Consider the following 24,915-nt stretch of genomic DNA (forward strand, 5'->3'; position numbering starts at 1 on the left):
GTTGATTTAGACGGGTCTATTAGAAAGTGTAAGTCTGTTGGGATATATAAAAGGCAAAGCTTCACTCCCCTGAACATTTCCTTAGTGCAGCACTTTAAAAATTGCATGGGAAGCAGGCTTTGAATGCCTTGCTGCTTTTTAACTGCTGGACTTTCAGCTTGAATGTTTCAACTTGGTTAGTAACCTGTAAATGACACCAATAAAAAGGAATCTGAATGGGGAGGGAGGAGAGAAAGAAAAAGATGAGATCCATCCAGCATTTCTGCTGCTTCTGGGAATTTGTTTCTAACCACTAATAAAAACACCTGGTACCCAGCGAGGACCATGTGTTGGAAAACGGAATGTGACCCACTTGCCCAAGGGAAAAGTGATTTTTTGGGGGGGAAAGAAGAGGAATATGTCTATAATATCCAAGCAGGGAGAATAGTGGGGTGAAATATTTTCAGGGTTGTCTGCACTACTTTTTGGAGGTGCTCTCCCAAACCAGCGCTCCTGGAGCTTCGGATAGGGGTGAAGCATCTCCTCCTGCAGTGTCTCGCAAGGCTGGGAGCTGTGCTGCCCATGGAGGACCGGGGGATGCAGCTGCGGTGCGGCACTGGCTGGGTGCTCGGACCTGCCCTCCTGCACCCTGAGCTCTGCTCCAGCTGCCATCCAGACGGCTTTTCCTAATGTTCCTGGGACTGTGGAGGGAAATGGAGAAGGTCCTGGGCAATCAGGCAGGGCCTGTCCTAAACACATACCCTTGTGAAACTGTTAACTAGGGTTGGCCTCAGCTTTTGGGGGGATAAAAATTGACCCTTCTCCCACCCACCCCCAACAAATAATGACATTTTCTATTTTTGTTCCTATTTCTTTCATGACCCCAACTGCCAATATTTCCTCAGATGCTGTGTTTTCCCTTTCTTTTGATTCTCTTATCCTCAAATCTGACGGTTGCAACATTAGGAAAAGAAAGGGATTAAAAAAAAGGAAGGAGATAGTCAAGCTGTCATCTTCATTTAAAAGCAAGAACAATACAAACTGTTTGCTAAATGTATTTAATGCATTTATCCTTCCCCCCTTCTTTTCAACCAGACCAAATATTGCTTGGTGGCCAAAGAGAAACTGCTGTATTTTTCTGGCTCTGACATACGTTGTATGCTGTTAAGCCTAATACATATTTATTTAAAATATTAATGCAGATGACTGAGCACTGCCTGGCTGATAAGCGTGTTCATTGGAGACTTGTGCACATTGTCTTCTGTTGCTCTCCAAGCCTTGTTCAGGAGCCTTGTTGGAAGGAGAAATATACTGGAGAGTAAAGCTTTGCTTCCTACCCTATAGGAATTTTTTAATTACCATTTTGACAGAGAACAAGTTTAACTGGCTCTTCAACCACAGAGTATAAGGTCATTGCTATCACAGACCATAAAGAAGATACAAAAATGAGGTAATAAAGTATATGGGCTGTGTATGTCTGGTAATTTAACATTATTCTTGTAACCCTGTGAGTCACCTGTGACTAATTTAAAAATGCTGATGCACTTAGATGAAAGCCTCAGTAAACCACCTAAATCGGAGTGTGAGAGCAGTAAACACCGGGGGTGTGGAGGAGGACAGAGATGAGGAGTGGATCCAAGCTTTTATCTGAGAAGATGCAATCAAGATGTGCCTTCAGCCATGGTTTGCAGATCCCGAGAAGAGCTGCCTGCTTTGCACAGGCATCCCAATGTGCTGTTCACCCGCTGCACACCTGCACTGTGCCCGAGTGCTCTCCCACCAGGGCAGAAGCTGAGGACAAATTCAGAGGGTTTTGGGTAGACACAGGCTCCCAGGGGTAACAACCAGTCCTGGGGGGGTGCAAGTCCTGGGATCCCCCTGAATAGGCTGCGGGGGTTACTGGGTAACTGATCCCAGGGCAGCACCTCTTCAGCTGCTTGCTAAAGCAAGCATATATATATATATACATATATATATATTTATTGTTTTTATATATATGTAAAATACCAAATAAAGGGAGGGACAGAGACAGGAGCTGCTGCTTCTGCTGCGCTGTGCCTGAGAGACACTGCCTGTGTCAGATTTGGACTACTGCTCTTTTGGTTTCTTTTTTCCCTTCACCAGCAGCCATTTGTTTGGTTTGCAGCAGTTGGTATCATGGGGCTGGAGATGGAGAAAACTTTTCTTGCAGGTAAACAATATTTTCAGGCAAGTGTCCCAAGCCAGTGGGTGTCGGGATGGGGATGCACGGTCAGGCAAGGGTGCTGGCTGCAAAGGTGTCCATGCGTCCTCCATGCCCCTTGGCCCCAGGGACTGAGCTCTCAGCCAGGTTACAGAGTCATTTTGTCCTGGTGAAACCAGTGCAAATCAGCTCAGCCCCCAAAAGGCCTTTTTCTTCCCCATGCCCCACCCCCCAGCTATGTGTTCCCACTCCTTGTCTGGCAGGGACCGACGCACAGCTCACCCTGGGGTGAGTTGGTTTGGGGAAAATGAACCAGCGGGACATTATTTATTAGTTTGGGATGTTTTCTGCTGCCTTAGCTCTTCGAACCAGCTTCCCACAGATGGGGGGCAGGTACCTCCAGGGAGAGGATGGGGATGCCCAGAAGGACTGGGGTGCAGGGCAGGATCCTTAATGATATCAGACCCAGTGGGTTAAAGATTCAGGGAATGTCCCACATCTGGAGAGACCTCTTTCTTTCCCATCTACCCTACCCCATGTGGGGATGCATTAAGACCTTACACATGCTGGTGCTGAGCATTTTGTTCTCACGCAGAACAGGCACTGGGGGGCATTTTTACTGTAATACCTCAGTTATTTTCTATCCACAAAGCCAAAATTTCCGGAGTAGCTCTAGTCCAAACACAAACATTACTCCTAAAATCATCATTTTGGGTTGTGAATTAGTACTGGCTATGAGGAACCCACTTCTGGAGCTCTCTTTAGGGGGGAATGAGGTGAATTCCTGCTGTGGAAAGCAGGTCAGGAAAGGAGAGCAGATACATAATCATGGGGGCTGGGGACACTTGAAGGAAACAACGATGGTCGATAGATATTGATTCCTCTCTTCAGTGCACTTAGCTGCTGCAGGCTGGAAAAGAAAAGCCTTTTGTTCCTCCTGGGAAGATGTGGGACATGGGTTTTGCTCGGCAGCACCGGAGGCAGATGGGTCAGAGATTTTTTCGTGTGCTATATGGCACAGAGAAGTCTGGTCCATGGTGAGGAGGAAGGGATGGTCCCATGCTGCACAGCCCCAAAACCATATTTTCTATTGAAGTCTCAGCAGACTAACCCACCACAGCATTACTCAGGCCTCCTGTGGGATTGCACAGCCCTATAGGACACATGCCACTTGATTTTGGAAGCCATGCCATTCTGGTTAGTGGTAATGGGGAAGGTCTGCCAGGATCTGCTTGGCTCTGCTAGCAATTCTGCTCCAGGCTTCGGAGTGGTTGTGCCTTACCTAGTGCAGGAGTCACCACTTTGGGGGTTTCCTGCAGAAGGCAGCTGCAAGAAGAGGGAGGTGTGATGGACTTCAGGGTGACATAGATGCAAAGTCCCTCAGAAAAGATGAGGGATCTGGAGGATGAGCCACCAGAGCTATCCAAAAGAACCCTCAGTGCAAGCAGGAGAGGAGTGGACTTCTGTTAGAGGCCAGGCTGGTCCTCCTGCTGTCAGGAGGCAAGGTGATCACCTCAGCAAAACATCCTCCCTTATTCATTCCTTCCTTGACACAGCCATCAGACCGATCATCTCTGGACTGGGAATCTGGAAATGCCGGTTTCCCTCCCGTCTCTGACCTGGCCCGTGGTATAATTTGGGTTGAGTCACTCCACCTCTCCCTGCTTCCCTTTCCCCTCACTGCTTTGTCTTGTCAATAAGCCCGTGAGCTCCTTGCTGGCAGCGCTGCCTCTTGTGTGTTTGTTCAACATGTAGCACGACGAGACTCCAAACCCCACCATGACCTCCAGCCTTCACTGCAGTGCAGAAAACCAGGGTTTATTTCAGGCAGTCTTCACAAGAAAGGCCTTGGTTCAAACACCTGAATTTCTTAATTCCCTGGAAATGCAATTTCTGTCCCCAAAATAGTTGTAACATTTGGTTCACTGTGACACTGAGAAAAAGGTGACCTGGGAACAAGCCTACCTGAGTGTCTTCACAGCATAACAAAGTCTGCCATAAGGCAACAGGTCTCAGGGAAAGATTTCAACCTTTGTGACATAAATTATATCATTTTTGGCTAAAACCTCAACATTTACAAACGGTGATTTGAAAGGGAGGGGAGGAAAAGAACAAGCTGTTTGCTTAGACTTGGTGACAAAGAGGAGAATGTCATTGAATGTGATGGTTTTGAGCCAAAATTTATGTTTTGACAAAATTCCATAGTTTGTTAAGAAATAATTCTTGGTTGCAAGACGTCGATTGACCAGCTCTGTTCCTCTCTGAATCTCAACAAGATACTTAGTGCTGTGCAAAAGCAGAGAGACAGACCGAGCCTGTCCCAAGCACCATCTTACATGCAGACTTTTATTCTCACTTTTGATTTCTTTGCTTTGCAACGTATATTTTGAGAAATGGAGGCAAAGCCTAGGAGCAAAATTGCCCAGTGTGTGACTTTCTGACATATAATCAATTGCCTGCTCACTGACTACAGCCTAGCTGTGTTAATATGTCCGTGAAGTCCTTCAATTTATCAGGCAGGGCAGCATCATCTCTGAACCTAGAGCTGGCTGGCAACAGCGGAGGGGAGCAAAGTAACTGGATACAGCCACTCTTCCCTGAAATAACTTACCATTCAGTCTATATTCATGGATTAGCCTGTGCTGGGGTTTTCAGCCTCGGCTGGCTTGCAAACCATGCGCTGTGTTTTACTCAGGATGTGTGAAAAAGAGAGTTTGGGTAGGGAAAATGTTAAGCAGTGTATAGTAATGAGGTGCTGCTAGATATTTTTTTGTGGAAAATTTTGGAATAAAAACCTGGCAAAACTTTATGGGTCAAATTCTTTCCTTTTTGGTGGACAGGTGATTGCCTGAATCATCCAAACCCATTACATTTCTTATCTTGTGGGTAGCTGTGACACAGGTATCATCCAGTTTAAAGAAAACCTATGTGGGAATTCTTTTTTGTATGACTAAACCACATTAGAGATGCTATTGTAGACATGTCAGGAAAAACCTTCTCAGGGCACAAATGTGGACCTGATTGAGTCTTGGATTTTTAAAATATTTGCCTTTGGGATGCTTGGCACCCATATGGGAAGCGGGCAAGGAGCTGGGATCAGGCAGTTCACCAGGCTGAGACAACAAGTTGCCGTGGCAAGAGGATGGCAGCAGCTGAGGTGGCCCAAGACACAGACTTACTCTGGTTTCTTCTTTCTTCCAAACCCACAGTGGACCATGGGAAGGATGAATTTGCCCTTTGCAAGCAGCCAAGCTTTCCCCCCTGTTCTGCCCTTTAGCAATGACAATCAGAGCATTTCTCCGCCAAGACTTTTCTTCTTTGTTCCTTTGTTTTCCCCCTGCTCCCTCTTTATTTGTGTGCTTCAAGGAGTTTAGCTGGAGAGGGAGTTTCACCAAAGGAGGTGAGCTGAGCACCCCCCATCTGTGCAAACTTTCACGAGCAACAGTCCTCAGTGCAGCTGAAGCTTGGGCTAGATTAAAGAAAAATATTATGGGGATTTTTAATTTCCCTGTGTGGAGCTGGGAGATGAAAAGCCACCACAAGAGAAGTTTGCCAGGGGCAGTGAGTAGATGAGAATGTCAAGTCCAGTGAGAAACTACTGAGAAGTACTGGAGCAGCATTTTTATTCGAAAGGAGTTCTCATCTCCAGCACTCACCGCTCCAGGCACCAAGCTGGAGTACAAAATGAGATCCCCAGGGTCCTACCAACAGGACAACATCTAAGGAGCCCCGCTCAATTACAATGGTACGGCTGTTGTCACTCCCCATCTCCCCACGTTCTCCGCATGAGGGGAATGAAACATGAGGATGGGGGCTGCGCTGCCAGCTGCCCCACACAGGCTGCAAGGTGGGGAGGAGTGTTTCTTGGAGTGATGTCGGGTTTTTCTTGAAACTGCTGCTAATGAGACCCTCTTCCTGCTCAGGTTGCTGTGTTATCCATCATCTTTCAGTGGCTACAGCACGTACACCAGGTTTTATCTCCTAGGCCCTGAGTCTGTATCACTTGGCTTTTCACAGCACCTCTATTCTTGATGGAAAATTTTCAAAAGCACTGACTTCACTCAGATCCTAAACACCACCTTCAGCAAGACTTCAGATCCTCCATACTGTTTCATGAAGAATTTGAAGGGAATTCGGTCAATCAGGGCCCTGCACAGACAGGCTGGGCATCCCCTCAACCCCAGCCTGCAGGGATTGCCGTTGCTACTCTAGACCTTTACAGTGAATGACCCAATGGGAGTCAGGCAGTGCAGGTAGTACCAACATCCATGGTTTAGAATTTATGAAGGGAAAAACCCCCATGTGATATATTCCTGCTGTCTTTTCTGCACTAAGGGCATCTTCTTGCTCAAGGTACTGGAGATTCACATCCCAGCAGACACCCCAGAAGCATCCCCAGTTAACCAAGCTCAAAGTAGAATAGAAAAAATAGCAAGACAGTTTGGACATGACGTTTCAGTTCACAGTTTCTTCTGACTGTTTAGTGAAAATAAAGCAGCTTTCAGGACTTAAAAAATTACGTATTTTTAGTGTTCTCTGCTATATATATATGAGCATGCGTGTATGCCAATTTCAACCAAATTTAGCAGGAGGAGAGGTGTCCCAGAGTCTCCTAAATGTTCTGAGGAAAAGGAAGGCTGAACTAAGGAACCTGTATGGGTGAGATTCCTAATGCGTGCCCCAAAGTGGGAACAAGGCTCACCTTTTCAAATATCCATCTTTCAAGCTTACCTCCCTCTCCTACACCAAAATCCTGGGACATAGATGCAAAGGAAGGCAGGTTTCCTCAATTTCTGCTTCCTACCGAACATTCAGGGAGTGTGTGGCTAACACTTGGGATTTTAGAAACTAAAAATGAGCTGAAGGCTCAAACCCCTGTTGCACATCAAAATGCCACAGTGCTTTGGTGCTGCTCAGTCCTTCTCATTGCACTGGTTAACTTGAATTAGCTTGTTCAAGAATGATGCCTTTTATCTGGTTGTCACATGCATGCTTAATGTGAACAACAGCAAGAAGAATAGCAGAAAAATAAAGGCCTTTGATGGGGATTTATGAAGGTCACGTGTCTTAATTTTGCAGAGGTGGAAGTATGCACGGAGGGCCCATGGGAAAGTGTGCTTGGCAGGCACCCGTAAGTGTGGAGACCTGGAGGAAACAGAGCAACTAAGCGGAGAAGAGGCAGCTCCTGGAGGGAGACAAGAAGGAACCAGATGCACCTTCACAGAGTGGGCTCTTCCCTTGAGGACCAGTGGATCCAAAGGTGTCTCCTTAAAGCAGCAAACAGGCTGAGAGTTAAAAGTAGATGAACAAGCCTGCAGTTGGATTGTCAAGCTGCTACCAGTTTGGTGTCACAGGTGCCTTGAGGGAGTATTTCAGATGCTCTATCACTGGGTGGTTATGGAGTCCTGGGTGGATGAAAAGCTTTTGGATTGCTAACGAGAGCTTTTGGAAGAGGTGAGACCAGTTCCATCAACACTATGGGGTTCCCAGTGGGCAGGGTGACCACAGCCAGCACAGATATGTTGCATCCATTATATCCCTCAGGAGAGACCTCAAACACAATTTCCCTGCAAAACCCAGTCCTGCAGGGTCTGTTCGGTGGAAACGGTGCAACTGTGAGAACCACAGCACGTGCCTCCAGGGAAAAATAACCCTTAGACCCTACTGCTAAACAGATCCTTGCATCTCTTCCTCGAGATGTTGCGACTGGAAGTGGGACCAGACAACACTTTCTTCAAGCCTGGAAACAACAAAGTGCACTTTAGGATTTAGAGATAGGCAGCGGGTGGGTGCAGTGGATGAAGGGTTGCGTTCAGTGAAGAGTATATCCAGGTTCTCTGCTCCTGCAGTGGAGAACAGGCTGCAGATGAAGGCACTGTGGGTCCCCTTTGCTTTATCAGTCCTGTCAGCAGGTTTTTGCTGTGCTGGCTGCTGTTTTCCCTCTCTCTTGAGAAAGCTCCAGCCTCAGCACCCAGGAGGAGGGCAGTACATCACCAAGGGAGACACTGAATAGTTTAGGATGGGGACTGGACCTGGCCATGCCTGCTGCTTTAAGGAGAGAGGCTAATGATCTGATCCCTAACAGTAACGTATCATTGCATATGTCAAACTCCTTCTGTTCAGAGCAGGCACTTGCTTGCTGGATCCCGAAGCTCCCTTGCACCAGCTGATGTGCAAGGAGGGCCCTTTCTCTCTCCGCCTGCCTCTCCCACCCTGGCCCGGCTCCTCGCTTCCCACCTTGCTGATGGGGTCACAGAAATGTTTCCTCCAGGTCAGTCTCCCGTTGGACCCTGGCCAGGTCTGCAAAAGCTACAGTAAATATCAGTTCATTCTGTCCCAGGAGGAAAGTGTTGGTAATGAGTGATGGAAAATGCATGTGAAAGACCATGGGGCAGACACTAGGTAACAGAGTCGTTTGGGGACTTCGTTCTTGGATGCTCTCCTTCCCACCCCTGCATCTTGTTCACATTATCTCCATGGTAGTTTTCCTTCCCAGCACCGCAGGATGCTCAAAGCAAAACTATAATTTTCCTGTTCCCTCCCAATCGAAGGACTGTGGTGCACACAGATTCTTACAGAAGAGTGCCCTATTGAAGGCTCCTCGGCTCCAGTCATAAAGCAATTTAGCAATCTGCCATCTCTGTCTAATGACAACTCTTGGAGCAATTGGAAGATTGCGGCCTTCAGTGAGCTCTCCATCTGAGTGAGAGCTGGTTTGTGTCTCCACTCTCTCAGCAGGGCTTGGCACTCACAATGAAAGTCAGGCTGCTCTCCGTGCACTTGGCATGGCATTAATGCAAAGGCAGGATGCAAAGGGTGCGTTGAAGAGTGTCCAAGGCTACTTCTATACTATTAAATAAAATGGGCCAGTGCTTGCTCCCTGGCATGGGCAGCAGCTGGCAGAGCTTACATGCCTATGCATAACCCTCCTCCTTTTTGGGACAGGGTGGCTGTATCCAAACCACTCATCGAGGACGTGTCCTTGGCTCAAGCATCAGTCTGAACTTGGGCTTGTGGCAAGAGCTCAATGGCCAAAGTTTGGCCAGGGACTGTGCTCCCAATGGCCTGGCTGATGCAGGACATGTTTGGGATATGCCTCAGTTTACAGAGTTTGATGATGTTTGGGTATCCCCACACTGGCTGTCACGTTTGTAGCCTTGGCTCCCCATTGCTCTGCTGGAGGAGGGGGCAAAGCAGTGTGTGGTGGGTTAGCACCTACTAACGTTTGCTGTGCAGCATGTTTAGAGACTCCACCTGGGATGCTGGGGAGGTTTAAACACATAGGAAGGATCTATCCAGTCCTATCCCTGCTTTGCCATCGAACTGGGTAGAAATAGAAAAGAAGGTCCGAGGTACTCCATGATGAAAATGAAGAAATGAGGCCTGGAGGGACCCAACAACTTCTGGCAATGTTGGAGGAGAGTGACCATAAGGAGCTGTGCTGTTATGTTTTGCTAAGAGCTGGATGCCGGCTGAGGAGAGATGGGGCAGGCAAGGCTGGGGTTATCTCATCTCTAATGAAGCTGTCAGTGAAATAGCAATCAGAGTACACTCACTTCCCAAAAGTAGGCTAAATCTGGCTGAAGAGATTACATTTTTTGACACATTCAAACCTGCCTGGGAAGCTGACAACATTCTTGCCTGAAGAAAGAAAAAATGGATAAAAGACACGATATGTTATGTGTAAGGCCAGGACAGCACAGAGGTTATGGGAAGAGAGGCAGTGTGAGTGTGAAGCTTCACCCCATGACTGTGAGGAAGGCTCCTGCTCTGGGTCAGCTCCCCCGCCACACTCTGCCTCATTGCATGCTTGGGCAGACCCCAGTGGACCCCCTTCCTGCATCACCTTGGTCGTGCAGAAATTCATCCTCACCATGGGTACTGGAAGCAAATTTCCAGCTCCCCATGCATGGCCTGTCCTTCCCACAGCTGGCCAGGGCTGGCACTGGACAAGGGGAGCTGGAAGGGTGGGACATCTCATACGCTGACATTAGGAGACTGGGATGCAGTGCTGCAACGAGAGTGGATGGGTGGTGAGAGCAGGGTGTAGCGCATCTGTATTGACCACTGGCTTGCCTGGAGAGAGTGGTGATAAACTCAGAAGAGCTGAGGATTGTGGAGAGGGCAGAGCATCAGGGATGTTGACTGACAATGGCCTGGCATGCTTACAGAATCCCAACAAAGTACTTCGGTCAAAGCGCTCCACTGGTGTACATCAGGACTGGTTTCTTGTTCATGGGGCAAATAGGGGAAACTCACAGACCCACATTCTCCTCTGGTTCTCCAGTTGCAACTCATCCCTGGTACAAACTGTAGGAGTCTTGTCTTACCAAAGCACGCGGGAGCAGCCCCCTCTCTGTCTCAGGGCTGTGATAGGGAGGGTATGGGAGATAAAGCCAGCACGTGGGGCTCTATGCCAGCAGTCACGCTGCCAAAAGGATGTCATGCTGGAGGATGGCTGTGACACCAGCTGCACCAGGGCGGAAGTGCTTAGCCAGCTGTGGGACCTTGCTTGGGGACCACAGCATCACTTGCTGCCACCGCCCCCCTTCTCTGCATGGCTCATAGCAGCCAGAGTCAAGAGTCTGAATCCACGGAGGCTTTTGGCTTCAGCTCTGCCCACTGTGGCTTGGACTCCACAAGGCAAACTGATGAAATCCCAACCTGATGCTGGAGCCAAACAATCCTGCAATTTGCAAAGCTATTTGATTGCACAGCCCAACTCAAGTGTTATCACCCCAGCCAGCTCCAGGGATGAGCAGAAACTGGAGCTGGGCCGAGGCCAGCGATACCAGCGCTGGGCTGAATGTGCATCTCTGCAACACTTGGAGCTCTGGCTTTTATCTGTATTCCTTTACAGCTTATCATGTTTGCACTAGGGCTCCGCAGATAACAATCTATTAACTGTAAAGTGAATTAGATCACTGCCTGGTTATTTCACTCAGCTGAGGCCAAACTGCTCTTGTCCATTCAGGAAATTTGTGTTACTTTATTCTCTCTGTGCACGAAAGCATGTCACTCTAATTACCTCCCGTCTCATTCAGCCCAAGCAACTCCGAAATGTTTGCAAGGCAGGAGAGCTATAACCTCATTAGAGCATGTTATCATAAGAGATCAGACACTGGCAGGGGCTTGTTGTGACGAGCTGTTCACAGATGTTTTCTTTTGAAACTACAAAAGGGGAAGAGGACTCTGAAGCCGGTGATGGGGAGCCTTGAAATAACCCACTCCGGTAGCAAGGACCGTAAGCAAGTGCACAGGGTCTCACCCTGCTCCTTGCTCAGTCTGCAAGGGGCCGGAGCGAGGAAAGCTGGTCTGGGCTGCAGGGATGCAGCATGCAGCTGAACACCCTAAAATGGCCCATTCCTCACCAGATCTCAGCATGGGGAGAATATTTTTTGAGTGTGCAGGGGAAGGTGTGCCAAAGCAAACAGAGCTTCTGGGCAGCAGATAAGCTGCCAGCGGAGGGTGAGTGGAGGGGGCTGGCGGGGAGCAGGGGACATAGGTTTGGGCTGTGATGGAGCCTGGCTTTGCTGCTGAACAATCCTTTTCCCAAACTCTTCTGGTCTCTAATCCAGAGAGGCTTAACAACTGCTTTCTGGGTTTTTTCCCTCCGTATAATGAATATTTCTGACAGAAGCAGAAACAACTTCTCCTCTAACCACAGCAAAGTAAAACATCAAACGAGACAACCCCTTATTGCAAGCCATTAATCAAATTAATGAAAACCAAACTATTTTTGGTTGCATATAGACATTTTGCATTGAAAAGTCCATTTTGTTCCAGGTTAGAAGAGAGGCAATTTGAAGTAGCCACGGATCTGCCAGTGTGGGAGCAGAGCAGGCTGGTAGTGACAGGGAGGGCTGTCCCCAGACACTGTGCCCCCACCTTGGAGAAGGAACCTGGTGAGGGCCAGCGGTGCTGACGGGGAGTGGGGACCAGCTGGTCATGGCAAGTGAGCACAACCCTGCCACGACACCTGCTGTACCACTGCTTTAAGGTTACAAGCAGTGCATCTTCTTGCTTGTAGATGGACCTTGAGCATTTAACAAATGCCACTGAGCAGTTTCCCAGTGAATCTAAATCTCTTCATTTGTGTCAGAATAAACTTAAATGATCCCTTTTATTATTAGCTGTTGGAGAGAAGCTGAAGCCATTAACGTTTAATCAAGCCAGTGCCCATGAACAACTCACTGCTGTTGCATGTGCCAGGCCCATCTGGCAAAGGCATAAATCCCACCTTGCCAAGGGTGCCCAGGCAGATTTTGGCAATTTATTGATGAAAGCAATTTAATGGAATGTTAATTTAAGTCATCAGGATAGAAATGTGCCCAGGCAAGACAGCTTCCAGGACCAAAAGGGTTAATCTGACATCCCAGTCTTGGTCCCGTAGGATGCATACATTGGAGCTGGTGGGATTACAGCATGAGGACAGACCTGCAGCTTGGAGACATTTTATTTCTTCACAACCAGAGCCACTGCAGATGGAAACTGCTCATTCCCTGATCATCGCTTCAGCAGTTTCTTAACTTACGTTCGTATTGACCCCTGCTTTCTGGGGACCTGGCTGCCCCTGAGGCACACAGAGTCAGGACAGCCTCATACAACACCCACTCCCTTCCCCGTGCCCATTCGGGTTTGTGGGATGCGGTTTCACCCTCAGTGAATGCTGAAGTGAGGCAAGGAAGGCCCTCGTCCAAAGCCCTCTGTAACCAAAGGGAGGTTTGGGATGGTTTTTTTCTGCCTTTGACTTCTGCTGCTTTGGATTACACCGATAGTCAGCAGTTCCCAGCAGGTGAGAGCTGATCAGTGCTGGGCAGTAGCCAGACAGTCTAGCCGAGCATTTGCACATGCAGATGCACTCTAGCAATGCTTTCCAAAAGGTTTGGCTTCCAACTGAAGGTCCCATTCACCTCTTGACCATGGCCCAAGCTGAGGTCCTCGCTTTAATTAAACATAGACCGCAACAAAAGCTGCCCAGCAGCTGTGCACACACACTGCCCTCCTCCAGACACCTGCAGGAGACACCAGTGTTAAAGTCACGGACAACTTTCTGCCTGAGCTGCAGTACAGACTGGTGAAGCCACCGTCCCCTTCCACCTCCAGTTTTCTCCCTTAGAGACAGCCGGACCAACTCTGACTTCCAGATGCTGCAGTTCCAATTTGGAAGCAGCCACATATCTCTTTATTATTCAGGCAATGACCTCGGATATAGCTGGAGGGCATTGCCTGGCCTGTTGGGTGCAGGGAGCGGTGGATTTCAGCACTCCCTTGACACCAGGAGTGACAGAAAAGCATAGATCGGGCTTTTCTTTTTCCTCTCTGTTTGCTTTTTCTGAGTTTTCAATTGGAAACTTTTCTTGCAAGTACCTCAGAGGCAGCCCAGGCAATGAAGCCCTGAGATGGAAGGTGGTCAGACTTCAGTTGGGCCACATACAGAAGCGTTGGCTCTTGAGCCCTGAGCAGAAATCCTTCAACTGATCCCTGCTGTGGTGTGTGGAAAGCTGAGGAGCTCGTTCTCCTCCAGGACTGATGCCGTGACTGCTCACAAGCCAGTACCTACAGGAAACACAAGCCCAGGGGACTCGCAGACGCCCCTGACCTCTGCAGGAGGGCAGCGCTGGAGGCAGAAGAGCAAAGGTTGCACACACACATGCAAGCAGACATTGGCTGTCAGAGGAGAGCAGCTGTAAGATGGGAAAAGGGAGAAGTCTGCTCTGATGGACACATCAAAGCCCAGAAATGGGCGAGGGAGCTTTCCCAGCAGCAGGACAAAAGGTGCCTTTTGCATCTGCGGAGTCACCGAGTCTGTCCTGTTGCCCTCAGTCTCCTCTCTGGCTGGCGAAGCTGTTGCAAAACCATCTTCCCGTCTAAGGCTCTGGCTTTGCATCAGCCCAGCACATGTACAAGACGCCTTCCAGAAATGTGGAGCCAAGCAATGTCTGCAAACATAAAGCCTGAAAGAAGCCGGTCTGCTCCCAAACCCTTTTGGCTCTTTGAGGAGCAGAGGCCACAAGGTGACAGAGGGTGGGGGATAGATGGCAAAGGGGCAGAAGCCTGCTTAGCCCAGAGGAGCCAAGCACAACACAGGGGCATTGAAGACACGTACCTCTTATAGTTGTGGAGTGATTTATGGAAAGCTTAAAGAAAGAATTGCCAGCCTCTCTTTGTTTCCATGGTGCCATAAAAAATGGATGGGAAGTGACTGGGCTGTCTTGTAGTTTGAATGTTTCATTGGCATGTCGGGGAAACCTCCAGAGGATGCCTCGAGGGCATGAGAACTGGCTGATGGAATGTGCTCGTTTGTTAATTTAATAGGGTACAGCGTTTTCCCTTAACACCACACATGCAAATCAGGGTGGTGAATCAGGTCAGCACATCTCCCCTGCGCTGGGAGTGCTAGGACCCTGCTCTCACATGGCATCTCCTGCAGCATGCTGGGGTGCCCCACCCCCACCTGGCAGGATTAGGCTGCGGGAGAGATTTTGGACTCCAAAGTGTCTAGTGGGAAATACGAAACACTATTTCTGTGGTGTGAAAGCCAGGCTGAACAAGGTGGTGGTATGCAAGGCAATACCAGCTCTGCCGGCTGGAAGAGAACAGATCAATGTGCACATTGATGGGAGTATCAAAAAGGGCAGGTTGCATGTGGTTCATCAGGGACTTCTATCAATGATTCCTTCTAGATGATTAAGGAAAAGACATACCAGATTTATTTGGGATTAGTAAACTTATTGTAGCATTTTGAAACCAAGCTACAGAATGCCACGTCAGGACATGATTCCTTAAAGCTCCCAAGGTGCTTCTTCAAATCCCACTGAGAGCATATGCACTGTATATACAGTTTTAGAGACTAAAACTGTTGCATTTTGATCCCCGTCAATGCTTCCAAAAGGAAGTTGGTGAATCTTACATAAACATTGTGTGTGAGTGCATGCATACGTGTGTGCATATGCACCCTAAAATCCAGTGCACAGGTTTTGCCTCATCTGTCACTAGAGGTGAGTCCAGACCTTCCACTGAGCTGAATGATTAAAGTCTTATTTTGGGAAAGGTTCAGTCCTGTCACAGGCTCTTCAGGGGATAGAAATAATCCAAAATTAATTGAATTCAGTGGAACTCTGCTCATTTAGACCAACAGAGGACAGCTAAACTCGATGACTTACCCCATTCCTTCTCCTCCCTGCAGCCAGGAAGGGATCCCAGCTGTAGCTTTGCACTTCCCGAAGTTTGTGCAGCTGTTCTGCAAAGCTGCAGCGTGACACTGGGCATGGGCTTCATGTCAGCAACGTTCCTGCGTGCCAGAGGGGGGACCTCGATGCTGGCACAGATGTGCTTTGACTGCTCTTTGGGGAAACCATCCAGCAGATCCAAGCTCGGAACATCCTTCACCTTGCTGCTGTCTCCACCACATACGAACGCCTCCTGTGCGTGGGTGGCTAAGCTGGCCCTGCTCCAGCTACAACGTGCAGCCAGCCAGTTTCATTTTCTGTTGCCTGTTGGCTTTGTGCTCGTCTTCTTCTCTCTCTGTCTTGTGCATTCCCAGAGCACATGGCTGGGTTTCAGGCTCTTTGCCCTATACTGGAGTTCTGCTGCTCCACTAGCCAGGGAAAAAAATGCTAAGACGTTCCCATCAAGCTGCAGAGCCAAGAGCTCATGGTGTGTTTTGTTTTGTTTTGTTTTTTTAATGGGGAAGGGAAATTACTAATTTCTATTAAGAACTTGCTGTTATGTGGGAAGCGCTTTCTTTGAACTCAGAGTTTTGTTCTCAACCGTACAGACTTTGAGGATCCTGGAAGAGAGGTTTCATGCTTTGAGAGGAACTTTAGCAACCTTCTCCTTGTCACCCCAGCTGCTCCCAGTATGAGCCAGGAGGATAAACACAAAGTGAGAACCTTTCCTAGTAAAAAAAAAAAAAAAAGGAACAACTGTCACAAAAATCTGACTGAAGCTCATTCCCGAACAATTCAGTGCCAGCTGCACAGCAGGAAAGCAGATCCAAACGGACAGTTGCAGGAGTTGTGTTTGATCTCTTACACAGAGGAGGCCAGGGGCTGCATCAGTGCCAAGTCCTGCACTGCTACCAATAGCTTGCGGATGAATGGGACTCTGCTCCTGGCAGGACAACTGATGTTGATTTAATGACTAGGTGGTGAAGAGCATACCATGCCTCTTTCTAATCACCTTTCGGTGTTGTATTTACTCCATCTGACTTCCACTGTGTGCTTCCCTGTGGCTACATCTATATTACGGTGGGTAGCTGTGGGCTTGAGTTAGCAGAGCTGAGTGCCCCTGTCATTTCTGCAGCATTTCCAAACCAGCTAAAAGCGGGACGTGTAAAAGCCCAGACTAACTGCAAGTGCAGATCCAGATCACACAGCACCCACTCAGACTTGAACCAAGTGCCTGAACTTGCTGGAGTTCCTCCAACAGTTGTCCTGCTCAGGGATGGCATTTTAAATAAGAATCTGCTTAGGGAAGTGAGTTTTAAACATGCACAGACTGCCTACCCTGGAGTAGAGTATGGATATAACCAAACAAATTTCAAATAATCCTGATAGTCACCTTACCATGACACTGGGATTTATCACATATAATGTAAAACCTGCCTAAGAAACAAGAGAAATTAGCCTGATACTCTATTTCAACTACTGTTCTCTTGTGTAAAGCACTTTTTTGGTCTGTTTGAACTATGTTCTCATGCACACAGTGAAGAGGGAAGTACAAATCTATCAAAGGAGATGTTACGAGAGGTTTTTCAGCAGGATGACTGTGACAGGATTGTACTGTAGCTCTGTAGCACAGTATCTGTAGGGTGCTTCAGTACAGCCGTGGAGACAGATGGCTAGTGCAAAGTGAAAAATCTAGTTGCATCACACTACCCAGCAAGTACTCGTCAGGATCCGCTGCAAAGCATGGCTGATCTGCACCTGCAAGTCTATATGTACATGTCAAGCATTCTCAACCGTGTCCCTGGAGTGAGCAAATCCAGATATTTTTTTCCATGTCCACTTCTACTCCAGATGTTTTGAGAGGATGTACAGCATCCTGTAGCTACCAGTTCCCATCATGTGTCCAGTTTAGTGTCCTCTCCAATATGTGGCACCGACCTCTGCAGTGTGATGGATACCAGACAAAGAGAATTAACCTTTCCTCTGTTCGTATTTAGTTAGGAAGCAGCAACCTTTCAGTGCTCCCTGATGTACCAGATATGTCAGAGCATCCCACTCTGACTTCAAAGGAATGTCACAGGAATAGGAAGCACAGAACCAGCAGCAAAGCAATTAGTGATACGATCTGGTGGGGCAGTTCCCCTGCTCTGCTTCCTAATGCCACTTAGTGTGTTTCCATTAATGTTAAAACACTGTTAAAAGAGATCAGACACTGAGAAATTAAGTCCCTCCTAGAAAGAACTGGACACCACTTTTCTGTGGATTCACAGTGAAAAATCTGAAAATCCACAGCAGTGGATTTTCAGCAAAATGAGGCAGAAGACAAGAAACCAACACAGGGAATGGATTTAAAGCCTGCACGGGGGGACATTTTTCTCTTGCATGGGTATTTCCCATACAAGTCAGTTTATCTGAGTTTAAATACAAGAGAATCAAACTCTCTGCCTGAGATCCTGCTCTTGCTATACAGTGGGACGTAGGCAATTGGCAATATAAATGTAAGTAGTCTCAGAGCAGTGGGAAAAGTCAAGTCTGGCTTCCTTTAAATATATCCTACCACAATAACTACAGCTCCTCTATGGCAAGAGATACTCTGTGCACTGATTTATCATTCATGTTGATGGATTAGCCATTTCCACATGCTAAATGGCCAGCTGGCCATTGCCAAACATTTCTGCTTGCTTTTCCCTTGTTTGCTAATAATCCTTTGCTCTCTACTAGCCCAGGATCTGTGTAGCCAGCACCTGAATATGGTACACTCTGCTGATAGGGAAAGTACAGATGAGATTTATGCCGCAGTCCTGTTTCTACACCCTTCTAATATCCCATCCCTGTCCTTGCAAACCTGGGCTCCTGCTTTACATCAAGTGCCCCTTTCACCATGGGTAGGAGCATTTCAGAGCACCTTTCTCTAAGAGAGGATTTTATCTGCCACCTCCACAGGCTAAAGAGGGACAAGGAAGAGGACAGGCACCCAGCTGTTATCCCATTCGTTTGGCATTGCAAGAGCCAGGTAGGTGACAAGACCATTAAGAGGCCAGGGATGCCCAAGTGGTGGTGGCCCTGCCTGGTCCTTGAAATCTGGCCATTACTCGTGATTTTGGGAATTGTTTTGATATTGGTGCACATGCCTCGGGGGACACATTGCCCCCCCTAGTACGTGAGGAAGGAGGAGTGATGGGTGGTGGATTTGTTGTGGACAGTGGGTTCACCCTTGTGTGTCTGCACCTGCCTGAGGGGAGGACATTCTGCTGCCTGTGGGGAGTGAGACCTGTTACACCAGTCTTGTCCAGCTTTAGTCCATTTACATTCCATGAAGATCTGAACTCACGTCTGCATTAGCAGTATGTAAAAACTGGAAGCCTGCTCACACTGTCCACTGCCCTCTGTTATTTACTACTCCAGTGTTTAAAGGCTCTACAGGCTTAAAGCAGACAAGGGGGGGGGGGGGGGGGGCGGAAATAATCAACCAGCAAACCACTGCACAGGGTGAATGTTACCAGCCCAATAAACCACATTGATGCTACCCATGGGCAGAGGTCTGGATGCTGATTCCCCTCTACAGAAGCCCTCAGATTTCTGTGTAACAAAACTGCCTAAAGTCTCTGTTTGGAGAAATGACGAGAAAAGGGTTATTCCCCTCCCTTCTTCAGCTTTTCAGACTGTGAGTGCTCCAGGGCAGGACCTGCTTGGTTGTACAGTGGCTCAAAGGGCACCGGAGCTTTGCTGCTCCTTGCTGGGGCAGCACCGTGGCTGCTAGGTTAGCATGGGCTGCTTTATGTTATTCTCTGCCCTTTCCATGCCCTGATTTCAACATCGAACAGCGATCAATCCCCTAGCAAGCACAGGGATGGTTTCTTACTATTGCCCTACGTGATCGGCAGATCCTGCCAGCAGCAGGGCATCGTGGCTTGCCCTAATCCTAGAGCGTGCGGAGGGTGTCCAGCACCATGCCAGGATCAGAGCTGGCCCAGCATGGGGCCAGCCTGACCCAATTCACCTCCCTGCTCTGGCCAGGAAGGTGCTGCTGGCGCTGGGGTGGGGGGTGTGGGGGGTGTGGGGGGCAGAGGCAGTGGGGAGGAGGGGGAGGTAGAGGGAAAACATGCACACTGGCATCTCCACAAATGAGGGCAGCCAGGGACAGAGCCTGCTTGTAGGCAGAAAAAAAAAAGAAGGGAAGATGGAGCAGGAGAAGAAATGGAAGATTTCTTCCAGGAACAAAACCTGTAAATGAGAAGGATGCATTTCCCCCAAAGCCTTTTTTTTTTTTTTTTTTTTTTTTTTTTTACCAGTGTGCAGGAGAAGCGCGCAGCTCTCTCCTCGTGCAGGTGTTTAGCAAGTCTTATGGCTCACACAACAGATTTAGGCTTGTGGCTCTTCAAGCTCCCCTCTTTTTTCTCCCTAAAGTGCCCTCCATGCTCAGCTTTTCATTCTTTACGTCTCCGGCTCTAATTATCTTTTCTCTCCTGCTGCTTCTGATGAATTGCTCCGTTTTTTCATATCTTTGGGGCCCTGCTGCTTCTTGGGGAGCTAGGCTAGAGAGTTATATTTCTCATCCCTCTCAGTCATTACAAAAGACAATGCTCTCAGATGAGGACATTCATTAAACTGATTTGGGATGCTTGGTCTATCTTCACTGTGTGTGTTTGCATTAGTGTGAAGAAAATAATTAAAATGCACCGGAGGTGTAGGCTAGAATAATAAGAAAGGCTGGCCCTAACCTTAGGAATTTTTGGGGCAGGGTACCCATTTACTTTTTAATAGGTGTCTCCATTACTGCAATTATGAAACACATTTGAGTGTTTTCTTCTTTACTCTAGTGCCTTTGCATGTTGGGGTGTGTGGAAGACACAAGCAATGAGACCGTGCACTCAGAGCTGCATCTCCCCAAGTCCTGAGATCACCACAAGACCCTGACATTTAATAAATCATTAATGCAGGTACGGTGGGGGAAGGAAGAATGCTTCTTTGCTCTATGAATTTGGACCTCTTTAAAGCTCCCAGATCGCAACTTCTCTCCACAGCCAGATAAACTCAAAATTATTCCCAGCATAAAAGCTGGGATGACCCTGATTTCAGAAGTTGGGGATTTAAGGGAGAAAAATATGGAGAATATGAAACACACAGAGATGGAAGTTCCAGGAGTGGCTTTTTATTCTGCTGTTGTTATAGGCAAGCAACCCCAGAGAGACACCCTGCAGTGAATGAGCACAAGGATAGGGTGGTTTCAGTGGGGATGTTGGCATCGATCTGGGGACCATGAAATCACACTTCTGCCACAGCCCCTCTGGGTCGGGATCAAGCCACCTACTCTCGCTATTGCTCATCCCCAGTAAAAGTCTGTTAACACTTGTAGTGTTGTCTTTCTTCATTTGTTGGTCTTGAAGTGCCTTGGGGCAGGGATGGCTTTGGTGGCACACAGCACCTGATGGACAGCAGCCCCCCATGAGGTTTGAATGGTGCTGGTGCTGCTACCGGGCTATGGGGAAACCTGGTTTATTCAGATGCCACTGAGATCTCTTCTTCCCCTTGGAGCTGAAATGGTCACAGCTTGCACAAGCCAAAGGGAGACTCACAGGGCCCAGGAGAAGCAGGGCACAATTAGTCTGGCCTGACTCCAAGCTAACGTGCCTAATTGGCTCTGCACTCATGTCCGTGGGTGAGCAACCCTGCAGGCATGTGTCTAGCAGAAGAATCAGGTTGGCTTCAAGGCTTTGAAAATAAATGGGCTGCCTTGGGTGGAGTTGCACTGAGATACCAAGCCAGGGCCATTAGATACCATTTAGAGATTCACAACTGGCTGAAGACCAACCATAAAAAGGACTGTACTGGCTAGGACCTCACCAGTTCCTACAGTCTCCCTCCTGGTCTCTGGAAGGGTTTTCTGTCACGCCAGCATTGCTGCTTCCCTCCCTTTGCAGCATCCTTGCACCAGGTCCCAGATGGGACGAGAAGGCAGGTTCTCATGGCAGAGAAGAGTCGTGTGCAGGTAGGTACCACGGAAGGGTGGCGTGAGGTGAGTCAGAAAGAGCAGGTTCCATACTCTGTGTGACCTGGTGCACTTTGTGCCACCCCTCTGGCTGGGTGGCCCTTGCTGAGGGCATCACCGTAGTGGGATACCCCTGCGTGCACGTGCTCTGCATGTGTCTCATAATAGCAATGGATTTTGAGAATGGGATTCAGCTGACTTCAGGCAGACATCTGTGTCTTAGGCTCCTGTTCTTGCTCTTTAGTGAAGGCTTGGTCAGTGGTGTCCAGGGTTCAGCTCTTCCTAAAGGAGACGCCTTCAGTGGGGCTAAAAGTATAAGCACTATGAACGCTTCCCACTCTACATTGCCTACCATCAAGAAGGCAGGAATGTCTGGCTCAGGTGAGGATGTTCAAGGTGCAGGTATCTAAACTTAAGCTGCCTAACATGATAGGCAAGCTACTGGGGTCTGGGATAGCAAGGCTGGGGGTGCAGAGCATCTATTTTGGGATAACTGAGTAACAAGAAACCATCAGCAAGCAGACAGGAGGATTTTCATTTGAAAACACTGCAACACGCACAAATATTCCTGTTCTAGCAACCTGTACTGAGAGAGAAAACGTGCAAGAGAGTGTGTGTATGCGTGCATGTGTATGCACACCAGTGTGGGTGTGAGAGACAGAGATACCCAGAGAGAGGGAGGGTGGGAGGCAGCAAGAGATGATTTAGTATCGCTCACAAGGTATGTCCTGTACTTGCCTCATCTCCAAGGTCTTGGCACCAGCACATTTCTCTGCAGAGAAGCCAGAGGTGCGTGCCTCCAAAGTGATACTCTATCAAACAGGAAAGCCATTTACTTTCTGCTGGTTCTGCAGATTTTCAGTGCCTGCAACTGCAGACCTAAAAGTTTATCTTACCGGAGGAATTTATATGGGGCTGTGAGATGGGCTGGTGTTATATGGCTCTAAGTAGTTACATGAAGCCTCTGTGGGCTAATAAAACAGTATTAATTGTATTGCTAAGGTTGCATTTTAAACATTCAATTATGGATGGCTTGATAGCATCGTGAAAGCCAGCATCTTGACATGACCTAACCATTATCTATGGAAATGGCTAAAATGCCTTTTTACAATGTACTCCGGTTGATTTAACTCTTTGAGGTGACACTTCACATTAAATTATTTCCTCAGGCAGAGGGAGAGCAGTGAGGGTTTCTCCTTCCCCTCCTCCAGCATCCCTGCTCTATTCCTGTGCTGTTTCTGAGCTGCTCTTAACCTCCCCAGCTTAGCAAATGGAGGGGGATAAACGCAGATGACACACCATTCCCCACTTCGTGCAGGGCATCTCTGATGGTGCAAAAGAGAGGACCCTGCCAGGTGCGAGGAGCAGCAGGAGGTGTGGGATTGCAGGGAGAAGCTCAGAGGAAGCCCTGGTGCAGTGGGAGTGAGTGCTGTGCCCTGGGGGGGTCCCTGCCCAACTCTGCCCTCAGCCCAAGGGAGAAATCGGAGAGGGAATGCACCGGGCCTCTGTTAATCTAATTAAAGGGGTCAGCCTTAAAGGCCAATTACAACGCTGAGAGTGTCAACAGCGATTCTCCCTCACTGGGTGTTTTAGGGGCAGGGGCAGGGCTGGCAGCAGAGCCTTTCTGGGCTGGGAATGGCATGTGCTGCCAAGGAGGAAACACAAGAAACTAAGAATTTAGTGGTTTTGTGTGTGTGTGTGTGTGTTTTTTAAAGGGATTGATGAATTCATCACTGGAGGTGACTAGCTAAGGAGCAGATGAACATCCCCACCATGTCAGGTGAGTCCCACTCCAGTGACCCTCTCCACTGTGATACCCACCCCGGTATTTCCCCCTGTGCTTCCTGCAGCAGGCAAGGCACGGTGTCCCCGCGGGCTCTGTGGTGGGAGCCTGGCTGGTGACACACTCCCATCGCAGCAGCGAGGGCCCCTAACTCACACCCCCAGCTGTGCAAGGTACAGCTGGCCGGTGGGGCACCATGTGGGACCCTGGCGTGCCCGGCGTCCCATGGCTGACGTGTGAGACTTGGCAGCTCGGTGTTTTCAAAGCTGCAGCTCTGACGTGTCCCTGCTGACCCCAGTAGAGCAGCTGGCACGCTGCTCCTGCTCCCGGCTCCTGAGCTGCTCAGAGCCCCAGCTGGAGACCTAACACCAAGGGGGATTTAGGAGAAGCCCTTGGCTCACCCCAGGACTGATGTACTCAAGCTGAGGGAGATATTACACATTAGAAGACGAGAATTATGCCTTCTGCCACTGTCCCCTCTTGTCCCTGTGCAACACTGCCCTGAGTGCAGTGGGGTTTCTGCTAGGATGGAGAACCCCGTGCCCACTTGGATTCATCCTGCACACCATGGGACCTCCTGCTCCACACTCAAGAAAACATCCATTCACTGGCAGACACAGGAAAAAAAATGCAAATCTCTTCTGCCAGCAGCTCACATAGCCCACCCGTCCTTGCTCGCCGTGGCAGTGTGAAAAACCCAGTCGTGACCTCTAGGAATCAGAATAGGTAAAGGATAAAGCTTGCAGCCTGGTGACCTTGAATTTTTATACTAATAAAGCCAATTTGATGGGGGTTTTATAAAAGCAAAAAAAAATAAAAATTCCTTTCCTAGGTTGCAGTCCCCTGAAAACATTTTGACATTAGAGACCCATCATGCCTCCTTTATTACAGAGTGATCATTTATCTTAGAAGCCGGTAGCAGCTGCTCGTGTTACAAGTGGAGATTTCTTCCCTTTGTTTTCCTCGATGTTGCTCTCCTGAATTTTGGTTCAAGGGTTGATTTAAGTGGATCTGCGTTACAGACTGATGAGATATTTCCAGTGAATAAAATGACTAATCGTGGCATGTTTAATGTCTTTGGTGGATCAAGATAGCTGCTCGTTTCTGGCTAGTTTAATGAGCCCCGCTTTGTAGAGCTTACAGGCTGAGAGCTGGGTTTATGTGGTACAGTGTACCCAAGGGAGTTACACTGATGCAAAATATATAGAAGAATCTCATCACGTTTATGTTCCCCGCAGCCCCCAAAGACCCCTGTTACAAAGCAGCTGCCCTGGGAAGCCAAACTGTTACATAAATCAGCCCAGAAAAGAAGACCCAAAACAGGAGCCCGAGTGCCCAGCAAAGCCAATAATAACTTGAATATGAAGAAGAAATAAGGAAACCCTGCCTCAAAAGCTTGGAGGGTGATTTATGGGAAGTGTTTGGTAATGTTTAAATTTGATTTAAAAGTTTGAGGGCTGAGATTTCCTGGGAAACATGTCTTCTTGGAGCACAGAGGAGCCATTCGGATGCTGGTGGGACAGGAGACACTGCATGTACAGGAAGATCAGGTGTGTCCCTGAGGCAGCTCCGCTCTCTTGCAGGACTTACAAAATAGTTTGTTAAGCTCAGAGCTGCTCTCCTTCCTCAAGAAAAAAACTCTGATCCTTCATTCAACCTGAAATCCTCTGTTGGGTGTCTGGGATTGGCAGCCCCTCGGTGAACCGGCCCAAGAGCTGCAGGTTTGGGGGATTTGGATGCCTGGTTTGACTCAGCGAGATGCCCTCTCCAGGATGATGCTCCTGAGGGAGAGAGCTGGTGACAGCAGTGC

Source organism: Falco cherrug, chromosome 4, assembly GCF_023634085.1.
Source record: "Falco cherrug isolate bFalChe1 chromosome 4, bFalChe1.pri, whole genome shotgun sequence".
NCBI classification, from domain to species: Eukaryota; Metazoa; Chordata; class Aves; order Falconiformes; family Falconidae; genus Falco; species Falco cherrug.